At 40.5% G+C, this 12902-nt stretch overlaps 1 protein-coding gene across 1 annotated transcript in view; it reads right to left on the bottom strand.

Moving 5' to 3' along the window:
- Positions 1–12902, bottom strand: part of slc27a6 (solute carrier family 27 member 6) — a 54092-nt gene that overhangs the window by 27036 nt on the left and 14154 nt on the right. The gene's annotated exons all lie outside the window — the stretch shown is intronic.

The following is a 12902-nucleotide window of genomic DNA, read 5'->3' as shown; positions in this document are numbered from 1 at the left end:
TAAACAAGATTAAACCGGTCTCCTACAATATCCTAAATTCAAAACTCGATGATCCATCTATCTATCTATCTATCTATCTATCTATCTATCTATCTATCTATCTATCTATCTATCTCCTCTACGATAATCCATGACAGCCATGAATGCAGTTACATTTGTATCGTATATAAACCAATCCACAAGGAACAGAATAACAATCAAAGAAATACATATGGAAGGCAAATTGAGTTCTTTAGAGGTCCCCAGTTTTATACTTGTCAAGAATTGCTTTCTTGTATGTGTTTTTAAACTGTATAGAGTTAGTGCTTCGTTTGATTTCTTCATCCAGACCATTCCACAAAGTTCTCCCACAGACTGATAAGCACAAGTTGTGGTTGTTTAAAATGTAATTTTCCTCTTAGATTATATTGTCCTTCTTTATCTTGAAACATTTTTTGAATGATTTCAGGCAGTGCATTAATTCTTGCTTTGAACATTATTACTGCTGCTCTAATTTTCACTAGGTCCACAAATTTCAAAGTCTGTAATTTAAGGAATAGAGCAATGGTGTGATGGAGATACCCAGCATGATTTATTATCCTTACTGCTCTTTTTTGCAATGTGCAGTCAATCAATCATCAGAAACGTCCCACAGCAGGAACAGCAGGAGCCGTTGGTACGTGAAGGTTAGTTGATCGTATTCAAAAACATTTATTGTTATACTGGGTGAAATGGTCCTTCCATCCTGAGAGTAGCCAGTGAATAATGTGTTCAGAAAAAGGAAAGAAAAAAATCCGACCTCTCTGACAGATTTTATCCTGTAAAAACTCTGACCAATCTGTTTTTTGCGGTCCGAATGAAACGGATTGGTCAGAGGACCAGAGGATTGGCAGGGTGGAAAGAACCAATCAGATGCCTTCATTTTAAGTCCCGCCCACGCCCCCCTCCGTCTCATGCGCGCACTCGTCACGTCTCTCTGCTTCCAGCCTGCCACTCTGCCTCCAGCCCCGTGTCCACGGGCTCAGTGTCCCAGTGTAACTCAGCCTTAACCCCGGGATGGAGGCGTCTCCATCCCTGCAAAGGCGTAGAGCGCTGGTCCGGCTGGCAGTGCGGTGCGCTGCGCTGCAGGCTCTGTTGCCACGACTACACCGTAGCCTACGGCCGTACGTAGCCTACGGCGTAGGGTACGGCGTAGGGTACGGCGTAGCCTACGGCGTAGAGTACGCAGCAACGCGCACCATTCTGCGTTGGTGTAACACGGAACCATAAATCAGCCTTCAGTGTGTGCTCTGTCTGCTGTTCTGAACTTCTCTGTTGTCTCATTTTGCTGGGATGTCGGTTCCTCCGCCGAGACACAACTTTTGCGGTATGCGTTCATTGTTGTGTCTAAAAATGATGCGCAGTGCCCACCCAATCAGAAACGGAGGGGGCGGGGCTTAGAGGAGGTGCCACTTTCAAATCTTGCTAGCTCTCTAAAATCAGGGATTATACCTTTAATGTTTTTTGTTTGTTTATGGTTTTTTTTTTTTATTATTATTATTATCTTTGGAGGTATTGTCATGTACCTGTCTACTTGCTCTCATGGTGCATCTCTCTCCCTCTAGTTGTATTGTGTTTATGAAATAAGAATGTATAGGGGGGTAGGGGTGTAACAATATATCGTGCCACGAAATTTCGCGATACAAAAACGTCACAATACGTGTCGTGGAGGTGACAAAGTGTATCGCGATATTGGGTTATTAATATTAATCTATTGTGTTGACTAGAAACGCGCATCCGACCGCGGCCGCGACCGCATCTCGACCCGCGGACCAAAATCTTACTCCGCTCAGAAGAAACTAGTCCCATTTTGTGGTCCCGTTTTGAGCTCTGAACTTTTACTTATGTAAGGCTGGTGTAGAGTTAAGCCTTACCTTATTAAATTAAACCTTTTTGGGGTCGTGAGTAGGATAAACAAGCGGGCAACTTCTGCTGAGCTCCAGTGTACTTTAATGTCCCTCAACAGTGTAGGATTTTAGAACATCAACACAGCACCTAGTGCCGTACTGTGGCGTATCACTCCGCCCAATCTAAAACAGACTAATCACTACAGATAAACTGACTAGTGTCATTATAGTCCCTGATTTACATCACAATATAAAGAATATATTTATAAAATAATGAACCCTGAATTACCAAAATAAACTTCTTAACAAAAATAAATATCCTCTTACACTTATAAGGTGAGCATGAATCAATCTTTTTAATGATGTAAAATTGTATGTATTTATTTACTTTTATTTATTTATTTAATTGTAGTTGTTAAATTAGAAAGAAAAAAGTCAGATCATACATGAGAGAAACTATTCAGTTTGTGGCAAAATATTTTTACTTGTATGAAACTGAAGATCATAATGCAAACCTGACATTTACTTTTAGTTCAGTTTGTGGAAAATGGTTGGCCTGGCTTTCTCTTTAAAACTTAAACAGTTATAAAGCATTACAAACTGTAACAATAGGACAAACGCACAGTATTGTTTTCTATTTTGTGTCTTTCAAATAAAAGTAAATTTTTTCCAGTCATATGTTCCTCATTCAAGGTTGTTAAAAAATACTGCTATAATATCGTATCATATCGTTATCGTGACCTCAATATCGTATATCGTACCGTATCGTGAGATTAGTGTATCGTTACACCCCTAATAGGGGGGGAGGTAACAGGGGGTTAGAAGGTATTTAAAGGCATGTTATACTTCCTTTTGTTTTTGTTTGTTGTTTATGTCCTTTTAATATTTTTTCCTTTTTGTGTACATGTTGAGGTTGGTGTCTGTCTTATGTCTATATGTATTTTAGTTGTTCTTTTGTTATTGTTATACTGAACATCACTACGGTGTGGCACATTATAGAAAAATAAAAGATATCCAATAACTTAGTAATTCAATAACCCCGAAGCATAAAACTTATTAAGCATCTGGAAACCAAGACAGCCTCGTCCTGAGCAGCACGACCGTGGAAAGGAGAAACTGTCCTGTGTAACAGGAAGAAAGCGCTGGCAGAACCAACTCAGGAGGGACCGTCTTCTTAAAACCTTCACATCAAGATGGGTTTTATCTGAAAATGCTTTGAGATACATTAGCTCTTTCCCTGCCTCCAGGTGATTCACTGTCATACATGTAAACTGTTCCCGACAATATCTGAACTATTTAGCAACTGTTGTGCAGCTGAAGGTTGAACGTGAACAACAAAGTTTATCCAAGTCCATCAGTAACGTCTGTGAGGTCACTGATCTTATGTAAAGGATGATGAACCGTCAACTTTGGAATCACACAGAGCTGACGTTCAGGCCCATACTCACTGATTAGATCACAGTTTAAAGTACTTACATCTGGGGAATAGTGCGTTTAAAAAAGAAAAAAGAACCAGACCAGTAGGACAACAAGAAGAAAATACTCCAGTTTGGTCCATTTATATTTCAGTTCAGCTTACAACTACTACAATACTCACATTATTTATTTTCTTTGTTGTAAAGGTGTACATATGTAATATAAATATGTAATATGATACTGAAATCAACTGAGGATTGTAATTTCTGAGAAGGGAGAAGGAGTAGAATTAAATAAGCATATGCTTCTTTCTGCTCCTTTTGGGACATGGTAACATTGACTACGTTTACATGCAGTCAAAATTTGGGTTATTGCTAATATTCTGGTTACTGAAACATTCAGAATATTCTGTTTACATGATAATGAATCATTCAGGATATCTGGATCAAACCAGCGACGCACAGAGAACATCATGACACAATTCTCTTCATTTCTGCTTCTTCTTCCTGGATCCAAATTCAAAACAAATGCTGCTTCACGCAACCTTTCTCTCACCTTCTTGTAAATCTTCTATCCCGGTACTTTCTACCGTCTACAAATGCAGAAATGTTCATATCCTTCATTACATTTATGAAGTGATTATTCTCCTCCTGGTCTTGGTTTCTCCGTGTTTAGAAGAACTTCCTGGACTCAAAAGACCAGGATTCCTTGTGAACAGAGCATGTGCAGAAAACAGATTCATGTTCCGTTTGATGGGGATATTCCGTTTGGTGTTTACATGACCCAATATTCAGGTTTTAAAAGGAGTAACACAGGGGTCATATTGGGGTTTTTAAAAACCTGAATATGAGCAAATTGGGGTTATTCAAAGGGGTTATTGGTGTTTACATGGCCGTGCAAAACCGGGGTATTGCCAATATTCAGGTTTTAAAAGGGTTATTGATGCTGGAAACACAGTCACTGTTATGTTTTATTTATCTATTTTTTTTTTTGTTTTGACTATTTTGACTTATGTGTTTTTTTATGTTTTCCCATGTTTGGAATAAAGCTTTCATTCATTCATTCATTCATTCATTCATTCATTCAACTAAGTTTGTTTCAAAAGCTTGGAGGTTCCCATGATGCCGGTTCCTCAAAGACTCTCTGAGGACCAACAGGCCGCTCCGACTCTTCCCGTCGTCCATCCCGAGCAAGCACAACATGGAGAATGGACCTCCAGCAGAACCGGCCTCCTGACCCGGCAGGCTGCTAGAGTAACCCTGACTTTACCTCAGCAGAGGAAACGGCAGGAATCACAGATCAATCCCTCTGATGTGATCAAACTTTTCAGATTTTCAGCTCCAACATCCTCATGAGCAACTGGCCGACTCCTCCCAAGTCCACCGCTTCATCCCAGTTTCATCAGACAAGGCCTCAACCAGGATTTCACTCTTGCTTGGAGATTTAAAAACTCATAGATCATTTTATTTTTCCACAAACTGATACATAATGTCTCAAGACGCTAAAACGCATGCTCCTCAGACCACAGGTCAACGTGAGCCGCCTCCTGAGTAATATCCTCTAAGAATTACAGAGGACGTCAATGATATTAATCAAGTGTTTATGCACCAATTCTAAAGTAGAAATCTGAAATTTCAGCAAACAGAGGCTACGGGACCATTTAGGTCCTGGGTGAATGTACTGTAATAATCTCAGTGTTTCACAGACGTTTTTAAGAAATGTCCTCTCGTCTCTGGCTCTTTTCCAGCACATGTGGATAAAGTCATATGATGCAATGATTTTAGCCTATATCCACCACATGTAGCCTAATCACACACTTTTGGCAGATAAAAATAAAGAAATGAGTCAGCATTGAACTTCACATGGATCAGCAGAGGAACAATGAAACTTTCAATCTGGTTTCAGATTCCACTTTGAATGGTCTCAGTTTTGAACGACTGCAGATCCCGACGTCATCCTGCAGAGAGGGCATTAGATCAGCGGTTCCCAACCTTTTTTCCTTGTCCCCCCCTACTTGTGTCTAAGACCAGCCGCCCCCCCCGACCCGTACGTACTAGCACCAAAAGAGTAAAGTGATTCGTTACAAACCTTTAATGAAAAAATTAACATTAATTATGTTTTTTTGAGACATTTCTCTTTGGTTTACCCTGTACTTTGTTTTTCTCACCTTCCTTTTGTGTCACCAATGTATAAAATACGCACAAAAAATAATTGCAAGGACATAAAAATATTTCTGAAAAACGTCTTTTTTAATATGAGAGCAAATTTTTTTTTACATTTTCCTTTAACAACCTGTCGGAGTAGTAGTATGATTAAATGTTGAATAATGATATAATAATACGTTTTTAAGTTTTTATCCTGATAAATAACTTAGTATTTTAAAATGACCAAAATATATTTCTAAGTGGGTTTATACAGACTTGGATTACTGTATTCCATCAGGTGTGTTATTGTGATTTTTTATTTATTTAACATGTGCATATATAATTTTTACAACTGCATATCCTCAAAGCAGACAAAGTTTTGCGCCCCCCCAGAGATCTCAGGCGCCCCCCAGGGGGCAGCGGACCCCAGGTTGGGAGACTCTGCTCTGATGAATATGCCTTGCATGCTTTCATGCTGCATGCACAGACCATTTAACATACAATTTAGTGTTTATTTTCTCTGTTTTAGCTCGTGTTTCATGGGTTTTTTTTGCTGCAGCAGTCAACTTTATCGAGAGCTGCAAGCGTCTGCACAGAGGAGCTCAGACGTTTCACAAATAGGTTTTTACGTTCCCCTGTAAACATGTTGAACAGCAGTTTGAGCTCCGGAGGCTGCAGAACCCGCAGGGACCTTGTTAGGAGAAGTTCAGGACATCACCAGTGAGCTCTGAAGTTATCACATCTTTGTTTTCATGTTCTTACACACAGCTTTTACGTGTACACCTGTGGTTGATTTATCATTATCATTTACTTCTGCAAAGCTCTCTTAAAGGTCCAGACGAGTCTTTATTTGTTTTTCCCTGCTATATATTTGCTGGTGTGTTTCAGACCGTTGTCCTCTTGCATAAGTCAGTGTTGCCCAAGCTTTAGCTGTTGGACAGATGTCCTCAAATATCCGTTTGGACTTCTCTGGTACATAGAAGAGTTCATGGTCCACTCAAAAGCCCCTTTTACGTTGGCAGGTACCCCGCATGGGTCTATTGTGTCGCCTGTCCTTTTTACACTGACCGACGCAGCAAACTGCCCCGATAATAACTAATAAATAACTCCCCCCCGATGAGTCTTAACCACTGGATGGTCTAATGTAGACAGAACTAACACGAGGTGTTGGGTTGTGGGCAGTACTGGAGTTGTAAAAAACAATCAGGGGGGATGGTGGATTTTATCATATGGGGACAGATAATTTGTGCTGATTACAAATATTATAATATATTACAAATAATAGCAGTGACCAAAACAGCTGCAGAAATACTGCAGGAATGACATAGCAGCAGTTAAATGCAGCCTTCTGTAAGCTTTAAATATCCACTGGACTTACATCAAATACATCAAAACACAACAATAAAAAACACTTTTCTGAACTTATCAATATGACTCTGTCCTTCACAGGATAAGTAACATGGATCACTGCAAAAACTCACAATCTTAACAAGATTATTTGTCTTATGTCTAGTTAAAATGTCTCATTTTAGTAAAAACAATCTCATTACACTTAAAACAAGACTCATCACTGGAAAAAAACAACAATTTTCACCTGTTTCAAGTAGATTTTCACTTAAAATAAGTAGAAAAATCTGCCAGTGGAACAAGATTTTATTGCTTGTAATAAGAAGATAAATCTTGTCCCACTGGCAGATTTTCCTACTTTCCTAACCTTACTTGATCCTAATTTCAAGTGAAAATGTACTTGAAACAGGTGAAAATTGTCAAATAAGTTATTTTTCTGGTGTTATTTTTCTGGTGATGACTCTAAAGGTTGAAATAGCAGTAAAACCACATTCATTGATGAAATGACATAAGGGATGGAAAGGAGGGATGATTTGGACCGTTTTTATTTCAGGGAGGATGCCATCCCCCCTCATCCCCCCTCAACTCCAGTACTGGTTGTGGGAGGGGTTTGTTGGTCACGTGACCTCAGTACAACCCAGCAGGGAAGTTTTTATTAATGATTATTATTTTATAAAATAAGGAAACAGCTGATGAGATTATAACAACACTAGCAGGACGTCCCAGGTCGGGCCTGTGGATGAATAACGGGAGACGAGGAGATCCGTGAGCTACTCAGCCGAGGAGCTGAGGACGCCGTAGCGCGGTGTCTCCACAATCACAAAGAATGGTCTATTAGAGTAACAACTGGACACAAAAAGGACAAACCGGGGCTTTGCAAGAAGCAAAACCCAGCCAAAACACAGTCATCCCTCGTTTGAAAACTCCACCTGTCTGTTGGCGTATTTCATCCTGCTGATGTAGCGATGTAACACCTCATTCTAGCGGGATCCGCTCTAAAAACGTCTAAAGACTCAGACTATCCCCCGGTGGCCATGAGGTATTTTTTTGCTAAAATGCTGAAAACCTGTCGCTGCATATTCCTCCTACTTGCCACCCTTAACTCTTAAGGGTGCAGTATGGGGGGTACTTTGTATTGCTCACTTTTTTATTTCTTATTGTGACTTCATTTTTGTTAAATAACGGCAAGAAGTTACAGTATTTCATTCATCTGAGGTTGTTTTTTCCTTTTACTACGACACAACATGATAATATTCTCACAAAGACACAAAACAAATGAAAACAAAACATTGAAAAAGTATTTAAAGTACTGAATTTTGACCAGGACATGTTCCTGGTGGAGGCGTTTGTCGTGAAACCTGTGAGCATGGACTAATACTAAGCGAGTGAAAGGACCTGGAAGTGTCTAACGGAGGAAACAGGAACGTCTTTAATCAAAGGGATCATTCAAGACTCCTCACAACTCAAACCTTTAAAGTTCTGAATCATTTTTGTGCCGTTTTCTTCACATTATTGTCCCAGCTTCACAGTTTGGTGTCAGTGTGGTCAGATTCTGGTTTCCCGAGTCCATGGAAACTGTCATTAACTTTCATTAACGTCATGAGATTCCCAGTGAGGAGGAGGGGCGGCGGCGCTGGGAGCTGTTTTTCTGACCCCCGCAGTGAAAACTGCAGAATGCAGAGCTGAAGTTGAGCAATGAAAAGCTGAATGAGAACTGTTTAAAGAACGTTTCATTCAGATAAACATGTGCGAGTGCCGGGACAGAGACGCGTCTGTGCAGACTGTCTGGACGCTGCCGTCCACCACAGGAAGGCATTGAACTCTCAACTTTAGTAGCACTTGGAGCAAACCCAATCAGATTACTGATTAAACCGTTGTGACTCTTCCTGCTGGTTCTGACATGTACGCATCATCTGCTGAGAGTGTTTTAAACAGGTTACAATGGTATTTGAACGCAGATATAAATGTTCTGGTGGTGGACGCTTGCGTGACGATTTTAAACAATGCTAATATTCTCCACAATAATCTCCGAGCGCCACTTGAGCCTCTAAAAGAGCTGCTTGTTGGAGAGGAACTGCCGGTCCTGAGCGGGTCACGCAGCTTGGCAGCAGCTCGGTGGCCAGGGACGGTCGTCTGATTCCCTGCAGACCAGCTCGGTGGTCAGGGACGGTCGTCTGATTCCCTGCAGACCAGCTCGGTGGTCGGGGACGGTCGTCTGATTCCCTGCAGACCAGCTCGGTGGTCAGGGACGGTCGTCTGATTCCCTGCAGACCAGCTCGGTGGTCAGGGACGGTCGTCTGATTCCCTGCAGACCAGCTCGGTGGTCAGGGACGGTCGTCTGATTCCCTGCAGACCAGCGGAGGAGACAGAGGAGACACAAATCTGACGTCTCTCTGATCTCTGTTCACACCTGCACCCAACTTTAAATCTCAAACTTATATTTACAGAGGCAGGGTAAAACTGTGACCGTCTCATCATTGACTACGTTTACATGCAGTCAAAATTCGAGTTATTGCTAATATTCCGGTTACTGAAACATTGGGAATATTCCGTTTCCATGGTAATTAATCATTCGGGATATCTGGATCAAACCAGCGACGCACGGAGAACATCATGACGCAATTCCCGTCATTTCCACTTCTTCTTCCTGTATCCAAATTCAAAACAAATGCTGCTTCATGCAACTTTTCTCTCTCCTTCTTGTAAATCTTCTATCCCGGTACTTTCTACCGTCTACAAATGCAGAAATGTTCATATCCTTCATTACATTTATGAAGTGATTAGTCTCCTCCTGGTCTTGGTTTCTCCGTGTTTAGAAGAACTTCCTGGACTCAAAAGACCAGGATTCCTTGTGAACAGAGCATGAGCAGAAAACTAATTCCTGTTCCGTTTGATGGGGATATTCCGTTTGGTGTTTACATGACCCAATATTCAGGTTTAAAAGGAGTAACCCAGGGCTCATATTGGGGTTTTTAAAAACCTGAATATGAGCAAATTCTGGTTATTCAAAGGGGTTATTGGTGTTTACATGGCCGTGCAAAACCGGGTTATTGCTAATATTCGTGTTTTAAAAGGGTTATTGACTGCGTGTAAACGCAGTCATTAATTGTACGTAATTTTATCAGAAGAGTCAGAGAATCTGAAGATTACTGTTGAAGATTAATGTTGGACGGTGAGTAAATCACCTCCACAAATCCCCGTCTGCGCCACAGCTGGCTGCGCTGTCCACAAACACAGGTCCAGGCTCTGTCATGCAGAAGAAGCCATTTATGACCATGGCCCAGAGACAGCGTGTGCAGCTCTGAGCCCAGGCTCCGTTAACCCCCTGGGACCCGGGACGTCCACATGTGGCTGCTGGATCAGTTTAACCAGCATGAATTACTCTCCTCAGACCAGTGTCTGAAGAAGAGTCATCTAGATCCCAATGTTCCTAATAACTCCCCACCTGTATCCAACCTACCATTTTTAAGTACAATTTTAAACAGATTGTTTTTTATCCAACTCAGTGAATTTTTAAACAGTAATAATGTTTTAGAGAAATATCTGTCTGGTTTTAGGACGAACCACAGCACGAGAATCTCAGTCCTGGTGCTACTGGACCTAAGTGCTGCTTTAGATACAGTAGATCAGCTCACTTTGTTAAATAGACCTGGCGGCAGAGGTGTCAAGTAACAAAGTACAAATACTTCGTTACCTTACTTAAGTAGAAATTTTGGTTATCTATACTTCACTGGAGTAATTATTTTTCAGACGACTTTTTACTTTTACTCCTTACATTTTCACACAATTATCTGTACTTTTTACTCCTTACATTTTAAAAACAGCCTCGTTACTCTATTTCATTTGGTCCTTTAAATAAAAACTATCCAGTTAAATTGCTCCATCCGGATAGAGTGAATTTGGTTGTGGTTGTTTCAGATGTTCTTGTCCAGTTTTGTTCTTACATCCGTTCCCTCAGATTCCTGCAACTAAACTTGGATGTACATTCCAATAAAGGTTAGGATAAATGATAACAAGCCTCTGAAGTTTGACTTTTTGCACCATTACAATACTTATAGGCAACTAGTCATCATATCTGCTGCTCTCTGAAACACATGTTAATGCTCAATAGTACACATATATGCTTCTTTAATATATTTACATTATACTAAGATACATTCATTTTCAATAGCTTTTTCCCCCTTACATTACTTTTACTTTTATACTTTAAGTAGTTTTGAAACCAGTACTTTTATACTTTTACTTGAGTAAAAAACTTGAGTTGATACTTCAACTTCTACAGGAGTATTTTTAAACTCTAGTATCTATACTTCTACCTGAGTAATGAATGTGAATACTGAAGACACCTCTGCCTGGCGACTCTCTCTGGTGCTGTTTTAAACTGGTTCACCTCAAAGACTGACAATTTTTTGTAAGAATGGACACATGTTCCTCAAGAACCTATAAAATCAAGTGTGGGGTACCCCAAGGTTCGATTTTAGGCCCAATACTTTTTAATGTATATATGCTTCCGCTTGGGGACGTCATCAGGAAGCACGGCATCAATTTTAATAGTTATGCTGAGGATACACAGCTGTATATATCGCTGTGTCTCCTCAAGACACAAAACCAATTGATGCCCTTCTTAACTGTATTTTAGTTATAAAGTCATGGATGGACGAGAACTTTCTACAGCTCAACCAGGACAAAACGGAAGTTTTAATTATCGGTCCTGAAGCCAAGAGAGAGAAACTTTTACCAAAACTACAAGATTTTAAACCATCACATTGTCTAAAGAACATGGGTGTTATTTTTGACTCTGAGCTGAATTTTATTCCTCATATCAAAAACACAACAAAAATAGATTTTTCTAAGAAGATAGCCAGAGTCTGGCTATTTTCTGGCATTTCTCTCTCGGGCAAACACGGAGGAGCTGATGCTTTTTTCTCCAGTCGTATTGATTATTGTAACGCCCTGCTCTCTGGTCTTCCTAAAAAGAGAATCTCTAGTCTCCAGTTCTTACAAAACTCAGCTGCTCGTGTGCTGGTGAAGACCAGAAGGCTCACATTACACCAGCTTTAGAATCGCTGCATAGGCTCCTGCACTTCAGGATCGATTTTAAGGTTCTCTTATTAGTTTTTAAATCTCTTAACGGTCTTGGGCCTTCTTATCCGTTTGATCTGCTTTTATCCTAAACCCTGGCGGACCCTGAGATCCTCCGGCACCGGCCTTTTAATCATTCCCATAGTTAGAGGCATCATTTCATCACTACGGCCCACGTCTGTGGAACAGCCTGCCGGAGAAACTCAGGGTTAGAGACTGTTGATGCTTTTAAAAGCTCAACATTCACCTTTCTAATTTGGCTTTTAGCTGATTCCATTTAGTCTTTCTTGTATTCCCTTGTTTTAACTAGCCGTTCTTGTTGTTTTAACAGGTTTTAAGTTGTCCTTATGCTTGTTTTAGCATTTCCTACTTTCTAGACCTACTTTTGGGATATTATGTTATACTTTTAAACTCTTTTAGTGTGTATTATAACCTCATAGCCTGGTTATGAAACCTGGCGTGGATGTTCCCTGATACCGTTTCCTCAGATATCACCTGGATCCTCAGTGCTCAGACATTTCTACACCCATATTTATATAGATGTGTGTGTGTGTGTGTGTGTGGGGCATTAATAAGTTTTATGTTTGTTTAACATTTTATTTAGAGCACTTTGTGTTGCATTTATTTATATATGCATGAAAAGCGCTATATAAATAAAGAATGATTTGATTTGGTTTGATGTGATTCATGAGGTCAGGTTGGGTTCAGTTATGCTAACTGCGTCCATAAAAAGAGCTCATAGGGCAGTCCCGGGGCTGAACTCTTCCTCCAATAAAACCATGCAGTTAGAATTTAAGCTTGTTTTTTTTTGTCTCATGATCTGCGTTAGTTGTAGAGACACGTTACCATCACGTAGTGCTTTTAAAAATCACAACTCACACTCTCAGTCAAACAGTGGACGGTGATGTTACATAATCACGTTCCCGGTTCTGTGCTGACCTACTTTATATTAAACTGTACAACCAACACGTGGACCCGCGTCCTGGCCGGCAAGACCCCATGACTCCCCATCCCTCTGCATTACAGCTTATCTACACTCGCTTATCTG

Source organism: Cololabis saira, chromosome 11 (assembly GCF_033807715.1).
Source record: "Cololabis saira isolate AMF1-May2022 chromosome 11, fColSai1.1, whole genome shotgun sequence".
Lineage (NCBI taxonomy): Eukaryota > Metazoa > Chordata > Actinopteri > Beloniformes > Belonidae > Cololabis > Cololabis saira.
This window is presented reverse-complemented; position numbering and strand designations above follow the sequence as displayed.